The following is an 11,079-nucleotide window of genomic DNA, read 5'->3' as shown; positions in this document are numbered from 1 at the left end:
GTCCTCAGTTTGCCCTTGTATGAGACACTCGTGTTGTCTTCTGTGCCTGGAGCCAAGTACCTAGACACCTGAACATCCATGTACCTCTGCTGCAGCCACCACGGGCTTGGTCCTTGGGCAGGGGACTCTCGCAGCACTGAAGGGCAGGCAGGAGTCTAATCCGTAGAGAGAGATGACACCACAGATGGTGCTTGCCGAAAGGCGGTTGGAGGGAGCAGCAGACACAGCTGGTTTGCATAAGGCCTCAGCTAGATGCCCCTAGCGTCCTTCAAGAGAGATTGTAAAAAGGACAAAAAATTGGGGACCTGATGGGGGAGGAGGGGGAGAGATTCAAATGCCTCCAGCTCTCAGAAAGGCTAGGGCTTCTCAACCGAACTACCGACAGACTGTGGGGAGTTAGCAGCCTTGGCTGGAGGAGGCGCTCGGCATGATGTCCCTGTTTAGCCACTCTTGCCTTCCCTCTCCCTTCCTCCCAGGACATCCTGCCCCACCCCAGCACCCTCTGCACTATGCATTCCTCCTCTGAGTGCACCCTGCAGACACATCTCTTGGGCACTCGTATTCATTCAATAACCAGATTAGTGCCAACAATAAGCCACACCCTGTGCCTGGAGCTACACTGAGTCCCCACATAACTCAAAACCTCGAAGAATGCACAGCTCTAGAAAATGTACATTCTTTGAGGTTTTGAATTGCACAAGTTATACATGAAGTGATTCTCCTTGTAAAATATTCCAATGTTTACTACTGAAGCTGCTTGCCTCCCGATTCCCCAGCCAGCCTCTTTCTCAAAGTAACCTTGGATATTCATTCGGCATATAGCGGTTGAGATATTTTCCTGCATATGAACATCCTAATATGTTCACACATGGAAATATAGTGCTTTTGGTTGATTGACACTTTTAATATTGGTGAAAAGCCTCCCTCCTGCCCCATCCCCCAGCTCCTCGGTGCCCTTTGGAGCCCAAGTCACCAGTTTCCAGTGCTTCCTTCCAGATAAGCTAGGCCAGAAGTCAGCAAACCTTGTCTGTAAGTGGCCAGATCATAAATATTTCAGGCTTTGCAGGCTTATGGTCTCTGTCACGACTAATCAACTTTTCCATTATATTGAAAGAGCAGCCACAGATAATACACAAATGACTAAGTGTGGCTGTGTGCCAATAAAACTTTATTTATGGGCAATGACATTTGAATTTCATATCATTTTCACATGCAATGGAATATTATTCTTCTTTTGATTGTTTTCCAGCTGTTGAAAAATCTAAACACCATTCTCAGCTCAACAACTGTATCAAGATAGGCAGCAGGTTGGATTTGGCCCATGGGCTGTAGTTCCCCCTCCTGGTCTAGGCGCATAAAAAACAAAGTGTCACATGAGGGGGGCATGTTATACACATTGTTCTAGACCTTGGTTCTCTCACTTCATGATATGTCTCTAAGATCATACCACATCAGGTCATACAGAACTTCGTGTTGCCCTCTAAACCTTGAAGAAATAAACCACGATCTTCCACTGGCCCAGGAAGCAATTCTCCAGTAACCAGCAGGACTAGAACATCTGGTCAGGCAGGAACACGGAACACGGAAGTGTTTCAGAACAGAGCCTAGGATCCCGGGAAGCAGGTTCTTCTGCTGGAAACTTCCTCATAGACCATTATCCAAGCAGGACTACCAAAAAAAACCCGTAGGGGCCAATTAAAGCCAACCTCTTGTACAGATTGGGGTACTCAGGCCCCAGCTAGGGAAGTGACTTGCTTCGGGTCACACAGCTAATCAAGAGTAAAGCTGTGAGTGCAGCCTGGGTTCTGATTCTAGGTTGGTGCTCTTTCCTCAAAATGTGTGGGATCAGCGGATTCTCCTCTAAACCCCTCCCCGAGTTTTACTCCTAACTGGAGACCACGACCTTTCCTATGCAGCAGCATAGGATGGTGCTCGAGGCCCTAGTTTTTGAACCAGACAGCCCTGGATTCAAATCCCAGCTCAGCCACTGAGCTCTGCTTTACCCTTTGACCTTCAATGTCCTCCTCTTTGAGAGTTAATATTACCTACTTATCAGCTTGAGTTGCTGCCTCCCAAGTCCTTTAATAAACCGTCATTCACAGCAGGGGGACTGTCCACATCCTTGTTTATCTCCACTGCATAAAGTAGAAGGTGCTGAAAGTAAGAGCTCCTCTGAGCTCAGCGGTGCTTTCGATGTTGGCCACCATTAGAATCACACACTAGGGGAACATTTCTAAAATGCCAAGGACTGGGCCCCATCCCCGCTCTTATCCTGATCAGATTCGTTGGGAGTGGGGTCCAGGCATCGTCAAAGCTCCCCAGGTGGTTCTAATGGAAGTCAGGTGCGAGATCCACTGGTTTACATGGTCTTCCAAATTTACCATGCATTTGAACCATCTGTAGGACTGGGCCTCTTCCACTCTGTAGGTCTGGATTGGGGCCTATGAATTTGCATTTCCAACAAGTTACCATGTGATGTTGATGGTGGTGATCTGGGGAAAACAATTTGATAATTGCCGATATAGATGAACCTGAGAAGACCCCCATCACGGCTCCCGACTTGCCTTTGGTCAAGTACCGCTCCTCACCTCTTAGGCCCTAAAGAATAAGTGATACTCACCCTGCCTCCCAGCTTCAGGAGTGAGGACATGACCAAGCCTAGCCAGTCAACAGAATTAAACCCCAGCTCCAGTGAGTGAGTGGCGCAGCGATGGGCATGTCGCTTATCAGAGTCCAATGAGAGTCAGTGCTGGGACTTTCACTGGAACCCTTGGGAAGAGACACTAAGCGGGCAAGATGTCAGCCTGGAGCTGCTGGTGACTATCTGTCTTTGCATAAGAACCTTCCTGAGGATGAAGCAGGCAAAGGAAAGCAGAAGAGACTAACAGAGACCAAGTCCTGATGCTGCCCTTTTATCCTCTGGATCCAGCCACGCCTGACTTCAGGTCTAAAATTTTCAGTTATATGAACCAATGAATTTCCTTGTTTCTTAAGCAAGTTTGATGTGGGTTTTTGTCCTGTGCGACTTAAAGAGGGCTGACTACGTGGGACATGTAAGTGTCTTTCCCCCAGAGAGTAGGATTTCAGCTTCTCTCCTGGATGCAGCTGACATCAGGCAATGAACTTCAGAAAGGCCCCAGGATTGAGCAGTAGAACTCTTAGAGGTCATTTAGTCCCGTCTCTTGCTTGTTCGTGTGGGGAGAGCTGGGGGGCTAGGAGGGGGGAGGACTTCTACGTTACGCATACAACAAAGCCAAGGGGATATCAGCCCTCGCTTCTGTCAATAACTACACCCCTCCCAGCGGGTGATAACGGCCAGCAGTGCAGTGCCAAAACCCTGACTAAGTCTCCTTCTCAAGGACACCCACGCAGGGACACAAGGGGGACAGGGGCTCACTCCTTCAGCATGACAAAGGGCTTTATTGCCCTTTTCTTAGTATCTCAGTTTCTCTCATTGCAATTGTATAAACGCACATGGAAATGTTGTTGTTTTAATCATAAATGGAGTGTACGAACATGGACATGGGAAAAATTTTTTCAGAAGACAAAGATGAACGGAAGAAGGAAAATAAAATCCTTTAGTAATCTTACCACCTGCACTGACCCTTACAACATTTTGGAAGCATATTCTTTTGTGTTTATTTGCTTTTTCCTAGAAAAATTTATGTTAGGAAATTTGGGGATTAGCTTCGGGGGACCCAAACCATCTTCTTAAGAAAGAAATTGGAAGAGAGGGAGAGAGACCTTTCATTCTTGGGGGTTGTATCAGACAGAGTTCTTGGTGCGAGCACCACAAACTAAAGTGAAGGGGATTTTTTTGGAAGGCCAGTGAAAGCCTATGTAATTGATGAAAGGCTAGAATAGCAGGCTTGAGTCAGCAGGAATTAAGGGAACTCTGAGGGCCAGAAGCAGAAAGTAGGAAAAACAGTCACTGCCTTTAACGGGGACAGAGGTGGAGATGCTATCAATGACCCCACAACTGCTGGTGCCACAAAGAATAGCCAGAAACCATTTCCTTGTCCTTGCCAGAGTCAACACCCTGGGAAAGCTCCATTTAGATCAATGTCCCCAGAGATTCACCCAGGTGAAGAGAGGAAAGAGATGATCCCTTTGACTTTAGGCCAGCAGTGGGAGGAAGGAGCCAAGAAGGACCCCTGCCCCAAGACCCAAGGCAGTGGGGGAGAGGCAATTTTCCTTAATGAAACTCTTTAATGAGGCTCTTTTAGGAGGGGATGGGTTCTGTGCAGTCTCAAATCAAGAGCTACCCATAAGTGAGCCTAGAATGAGCCAGCGCTTGGGGGCTGCTGCTTCTGGAGATAGCGTGTATGTGAGTCAGGAGTCTTGGTCCTAGCTTGGCCATTAGCCTGCTGCGTGATCTTCGTGAGTTGCTGGAGCTCTCTGTGCTCCACATCCCTCCTCAGGCAAATGACCTCTGCACTGCCCATCTCAGGGTCTACTCGTTCATTGGTTTGAATGAAGTTAAGGTTATGGAAAGCTAGAAAAGACAAAATAAATAAAGGATTATTAACAATTAGTAACACAGGGAAACTTTCTGCTGCAATATTGGTTTTTCTGTGCCCGCAAAGTTGAGGAACTAGGAAATAGGGTTCTGGTTCAGAAAAACAGTTGTCACAGGATGTTTCTTTGTGAGCTCTGTGCCTGTGTCTCCATCTCTCTCTGACTCCACGTTTCTTTCTGTCTCTCTGTTGCTCTCTTTGCCCCTCTGCTCTGTCTCTCTCCCTCCTCCATGCCTTCCCCCACCTTCTTTTCCCAGTCTTATCCAGGTCAGAGCTGAGGGTTCTCACCAGTGGCAGCTCAGGGCCCTTTTAGACCAGATTCGCCTTCCCCTAATGGCTGTGGTTGGCAAGATCAGACCAAGGCAAGATAGTCTCTGGCTTTTTCTGGGGCTCTGGCTCCAGACTTGCACGGCAGAACATTTTAGTGTGTTGCGAGTCTCAGGAGTGTGTGAAAATAGAACCTTAGTGACAGATCAAGGCAGAGAGGCCCCAGGCTGCTGCACTGAGCTCCTGCGGGAAGAGAGGGAGGAAGAAGGGGGATCCTCCAGCATTTGGTGCATGATGGTTTCAAGCCAAGGTAGGCAGCACTGATTCTCTCCCCCCCCCGCCACCCCCCCCCAGCCCTCACGCTCAGCCTGCTTCCTGCCCACCCCAGGACTCTGCCAGCTGTCCTGTCACTCAAACCTCTGTGTCAAGACAAACCTGGGTGAGAATCCTGACTCTCCCACCTACTCACTGTGTAATCTTGGGCAAGTCATTAACCTCTCCTAACCTCGATTTCTTAGTCTGAAAAATGGAGCTAGTAAAAGGTGAATTGTAAGGATCTTGTTGAACAATAGCATAAGCATAGAGCAGCAGTCAGCACACGACAGCCTGCAGGCCAAGTCCGGCTCACCACCTGTTTTTATGTGACCTGCAAGCAAAGAAAGGAGTTTATATTTCTAAATGGTTGGGAGTGGGGGGAGTGGTGAGAATCCAAAGAAGAGCAATATTTTATGACATTGAAGATGATGCAAAATTCAAATCTTAGTGTCTCTAAATAAAGTTTTATTCACACATAGTCATGTCCATTCATTTACGTATTGTCTATGAGTGCTTTTGTACTCCAATGACAGACCTGAGGACTTAGGACAGAGACTATGTATGGCACTCAAATATCTAAAATACCGCTGGCCTTTTATAGAAAAAGTTTGCCTATCCTTAGCATAGGTTTAAGAGTACAAACTACCTGGGTTCAAATCTCTGCTCTGTCGCTCATTCTGTGACTTTGGAAAGGTCACCTAATCTACAAAATCTACAATTTCTTCTTCTGTAAAATGGGAATAACAATTGTTACTGTGGGTTGTTTTGAGGATTAAATGAGTTAATATTTGTAGAGCAGCAGGATCGATGTCTGTACATAGTATTATTTAAATTTTAAAAATGAGATCATATATATGAAGAATTAAGCTTGTATCGTGTGTTTTGGATTTGGTTGAAAACAAAATCAGAAAGAATAGTGGCTTCGTCCCTATTAGACACACAAGTGAAGACCTCTTTTACAAGACAGTGGAATGCACGGAGCATGTGCAGGTGGACAGGGTCACCGGGGAGGAACAGAACTGGATTCCCAGAGGCTCTGTCAGGAACAAATGCACCAAGTGTATAGACGATGGTTTGGAGACATAAACCTAAGTGTGTCCAGTTACTTTACAAAGATATCAATATGTGTTTGTTTTGTTTTGTTTTGTTTGCTGATATTGAAAAATAAAAAAGAATGAGAGCTGGTTTCTTATCTCCTCCTTGACCACTCCACCTTCTGAAGAGGACAAGATTTTGACTCATGGTCTCTAAAAAAGGAGTTGAACATAGAGTCATTTTTCCCAAGGTGGGAGAGGGCTTTGAAGAATTAGGGTGACTGGGGAGACATGACATAGTAGCAACATGTATGACATGGTTTAAATACAAAGCATAATGGGCTGCCACCAAAGCGAGTGTAATCTCAGACTACATTAATAGAAGTAGGTCTTGTAGGAGAAGGGAGGTGATGTTCTTCCCACTACTGCTCCTGTCCTATTCTGGGCAATTCAAGAGGGATGAGGACACATTTGTTGATATCCCAAGACCTTCCCATCAATTGCACTGGGTTTCTCCCCACCCTTATTATCCCTGGCCAACAGGAGCAATTGATAAATGCCAATAGTTCCTGTCTTCCAATTACACAGAACTCACCCAACTCTCCCCTGGTGAAAGCATGCCTGGAGGGTCAATCCTGCCTCAGGTCAAGATTTCTACTTTATCGGCAGCTACAAAAACATTAACCTGATCCCTGGGGGCAAAGTTCAGCCTGTTTGGCAACTCCTGGAATCACCTGGCCTCAGGAGCCCCTGCATTCCCCCTGGTTTTAGAGACAGGATGGTCCATCTCAGTCTTCAAGGCCCCCTGCCATGTATCCGCAGCCTAATTTCCCAATCTTATCTCTCGTTAGTTACTCCCCTTTACACATATACAACTCAGCCAAAGGAGAGCACAGTTCAACTTTTTCAAAAACACATGCTATATTAGCTGTTTTTCAGTGCAAGGGGCAGAATGCCAACTCAGACCAGTTGACCAAGAAAGGAAAGTTTATTGGTTCATGTGACTGAGATGTACAGGGTTGTTTGGCATCAGGCCCAGTTGGATACAGCAGCTTAGTCTCTCTGTCTCGGTTTCTCAGCTCTGTGTTAGCTTCATTCTCAGACCAGCTTTCCCCTTGGAAGTTACAAAATGGTTGCTGAAAGCTCCAGACTCAAAGCTTGTAGTTCAACAACGTTAGCAGAAATCGAATTTCTCTCCTCCAAGAGTTTGAGCCCAAGGCCCAGGATTGGCTCTCATAGAACAGACTGGGGTTCTGTGAAGACAATTATTATTCCCATTCTACTGAAGAAGAAACTGAGGCACATATAGATTAAATGACCTTCCCAAAGTTACAAAATTAATGATGGAAAAGAGATTTATCTACCCCAAGCCAAGTCCTATGGCAAGAGCCATTGAACACAGTAACTGAATAGACCTAAGTCACATGCCCCAGGATGCAGGGGAAGAGACTTCCTAAGATTGGGGGTACCATAAGAGCCAGTGTTGCTTATGTTGCAGAAAAATCAGACTGGCAAGAAACCAAGCACCACTCAGAGAGTTGGAAAATTCAGGTTTATTATGCCAGTGGCCTCAGAAGAGCTAGCACTCTGAAGCTCTGGGCCCCGAGCTCAGGGGTAACCTTACTTTTTATAGGGCTCAACAAACAAAGGCAATAATACATCTGTTAATCTAGACAGAACAAGCAAAAGGAAGGGTAAGTCTTCAGTTGTTCTGAGATCTCCCTGCCCTCCAGCCTATGCAGCAAGCATGTCTACAGAAGCAGAACAAAGAGCTGATTACAAGGTTAGCCATTTCAATGGAAAATTCCTCTTCACTTATACCACGGCGCTTGAGAGTGAGAAAGGGTGAGTCTCTAAGGGAAATGTGCATTCTGTAATTAGGAGCAGGAAAACCAGGTGATGGGCAAGCAACAGCACGTGCTCACTACCACACAAGCCGTGTCAGTCTTCCTAGCACCCCAGTGAACTGGTAGTAAAGGAAGTCAAGCCAGGAAGAGCACCTCTGGGTGCTGGAGGGAAAGTCCCGCATTCTTTCAGAACGCCCCACTGGCTGTGGGCGAGGACTGGAAGAAAAGGCAAGGGAGCTACAGAGAGGAATTTGAACTTTGACCTCCTGGCAAGGATCATGACTTATGAAAACAGAGATGCCTCTGGAGCCTGGCCTCAGAATCAGGGGGGGAGCCCCAGGGGGCAGGAGAGGAATTGCGCGCAAATACTACCCAGCACCTTTTATCCCCCTCCTTCCTTCCTGGAGAGCCCTGTACTGTATTCAGGTGTCCACTCAGCCCAGCCTAGGGGTGAACCATGATTGGTCAAAGCCCCATGGTGATGCTCAACCACTCTCGCCAATGACTGGACTAGGTATGAACATGGGATGCGACTCTGACCAATGATATGCGGGGCGGGGAAGCACGGTTGCTTTCCAGAACCATTTTCTTCACTGATAAAGAAACACAGAGGAATAAACAGACCAAAACCTTATGCTGGACATTGTTGTGTCTGGAAGTGCAGCATCTATGTTATAACCAAGAGGAGAGCCTCCCTGAAGGTTGGCTGACCACTGAAGAGGACAGAGCAGAAAAATGGAAAGAACCCGAGGCCTTATGACATCGAGACACTGGATTAATCAACCCTGGAGCCGTCCTACATTGGGACCTCTTAGAGTGTAGTGTGATAAATTTCCCTTTTTGTTTAAGCCAATTGTACTAGCATCCTGTTTTATCATAGCCATAGTACACTAAGTGACTCAAATAGGCTTTACTGATTGAGAGAGAGTCTAAAGAGAGAGGACATTTTCAACACCAGCTATTGAGGCCCTCGGCAAGGCGCACCACCATCCTGGGAAGTGTAATATGGTGAACAGAGGACCAGCTTCAGAGACTCATACTCCTAGGTCCATGCCCTTGGACACATTAATTCACCTCTCTAGGCCTCAGTATTTTCATCTCTAAAATGGAAGAGTAACCTGCACTTGAACAACCTGTGAGAATTGAGACCACATGTAGGGTTCTAACATATAGTTATAATGGCCATTAATGGAAAGATCATTTTTATCTGTGTGACATTGGACCAGGATCTCAAATACAACCCAACAATGCCTTATAAAGTGATGACATTTTATCAGAATTCCTTCGGAAGCTTTTTGAAAAGTCCAGATTCCTGGACTCAATCCATGGAGATCACGGTGTTGATAGATCTGAGATGGGGTCTGTGGATTAATCAGGACTCTCTCAATTGCAAGTGGCAGAACCCCAATTCAAACTGGCTGAAGCCCCACCACCACCAAAAAAAAAGAGCAATTTATTGGCTCACATATCTGAATAGCTCAGAGGGATAAGCTTAAGACATAGCTGGATCCAGGTGCTCATAACATGTCAGAAAGTGGGTGAATGAGTGTCTGTCTCTAATTTCTGGTTATGGTTTGTCTCTGTGTTGGCTCTATTCTTAACCAGCAGTTCCAAATTGAGAACTACCAGCCTAGAGCCTCCGATAAAGAGAGCATCTCTTCCCATAGAGCTCTGCCAAGATTCTGGGGCTGCCGCTCTGGCGAGCTTTCGCCCTGGACTGATTATTCTGCCCATGACTGGCCCAGCCTGAGAAACATTCTCGCCTCTGGAAACTTAGTGAGCAGAGTCTTTGCTCAAACCACAGGGGTTGTGTGTAGGGCAGGGAGGACTCTGTAAGAGAACACAGAGGCCATTCCTTGGGGGAAGAGGAAGTGGATGCTGAGCAGGCAAACACCCTACAGGGCTCAGAATTCCTATCTCTTACCAAGTCACCCAGTTGATTTTGATACACAGACACAGTGGAGAAAGACTGCTGGATAGATCACTGGTTTCAGGACCTACTGGAGCCATGGAATCCCTTTCTTCCTAAAAAAAAAATAAAAAATAAAAAATAAAAAAATCTTAAACAGGAGCAAATAAAATAGATCTCAAAAGGGCCCTGTGCTGGTAGATGGAGGGGTCTGGGAGCTTCCATCATCCCCCAAGCAACCCTGAAGGAGTCCAAGGGCTCCCCTGAGCGCCCTGATTTTATTGCTCTCCGAGGTCCCTTTTGTTCTGATTCTCCAACCCTGCATTTGGTGCATGAGCAGAGTGGTGGTGGTGGCGGCCAGTCTCATAGAGCTCACCTAATGCTGTCCCCACTCCGGTCCCTGCCCCTGCCCCTGCCTTAGTAGCCAGTGCCAGAGGAGTGGACAGAGACAGGAGGGGCCAGTGGCTGACTTAGAAGGTGTATCAGACATGCCACATCGGATGCTTCTGGCTTTGAAAGCCCATCCTGGCCTGAGGCCAAACAGCTTCACGGGCTCTGCAGATTGCTGGGCCCTTGGGCTGCGTGGGCGTTGATGACCCGCCTGTCTGCCAGTGACAGAGGGGACGGCGACAGCACTTGCATCAGCTGAAGCAGAGGGAGTGCTACAGGGACACACTGGCTGGGAGACGTGGCAGAGGATGAAGTCAATTTCACACTTTATTAGTCAGTCTGAGCCAACCGAGGCCATCCTGAAACGGAGCTGAGGCCCTGACTCTCCCTCCTCCCTTCGCCAGCAAGAAAGGCCTCTATTGCCTAGAACACTTCGTGTGGAAGGAACAGTATATATATTTTTTTCTGTTCAAAACCCCACAACATTCAAACAAGGAGTTGGGATCCCTTTTATTCTGCAAGGGACTGCTGCAGCTGAAAGGCCCACAAGGCTGAGAGGTGAACAAATCTGATGTGTGCGTCAGAGGGAAGGGAGGAATGAGCTGAGACGTGGGACCGTGAGCTTCAAGTAGGATCACCAGCTAAATCACAGGGCAATTAGTTAAATTTAGATTTCAGGTAAATCATCAGTGATTTTTCAGTATAAGCATGTTCCATTTGGGCCATCCTAAAGCATATTTGAATTTAGCATTAAATAAGATGGATAAAATGCCCACCTTTGAGGACCTTCCTTTCTAATG

The sequence above is a fragment of the Pteropus medius genome, unplaced genomic scaffold (genome assembly GCF_902729225.1).
Source record: "Pteropus medius unplaced genomic scaffold, Ma_sr-lr_union100, whole genome shotgun sequence".
Taxonomy (NCBI): Eukaryota; Metazoa; Chordata; class Mammalia; order Chiroptera; family Pteropodidae; genus Pteropus; species Pteropus medius.
The sequence above is the reverse complement of the archived record's forward strand: the minus strand, read 5'-3'. Positions refer to the sequence as shown.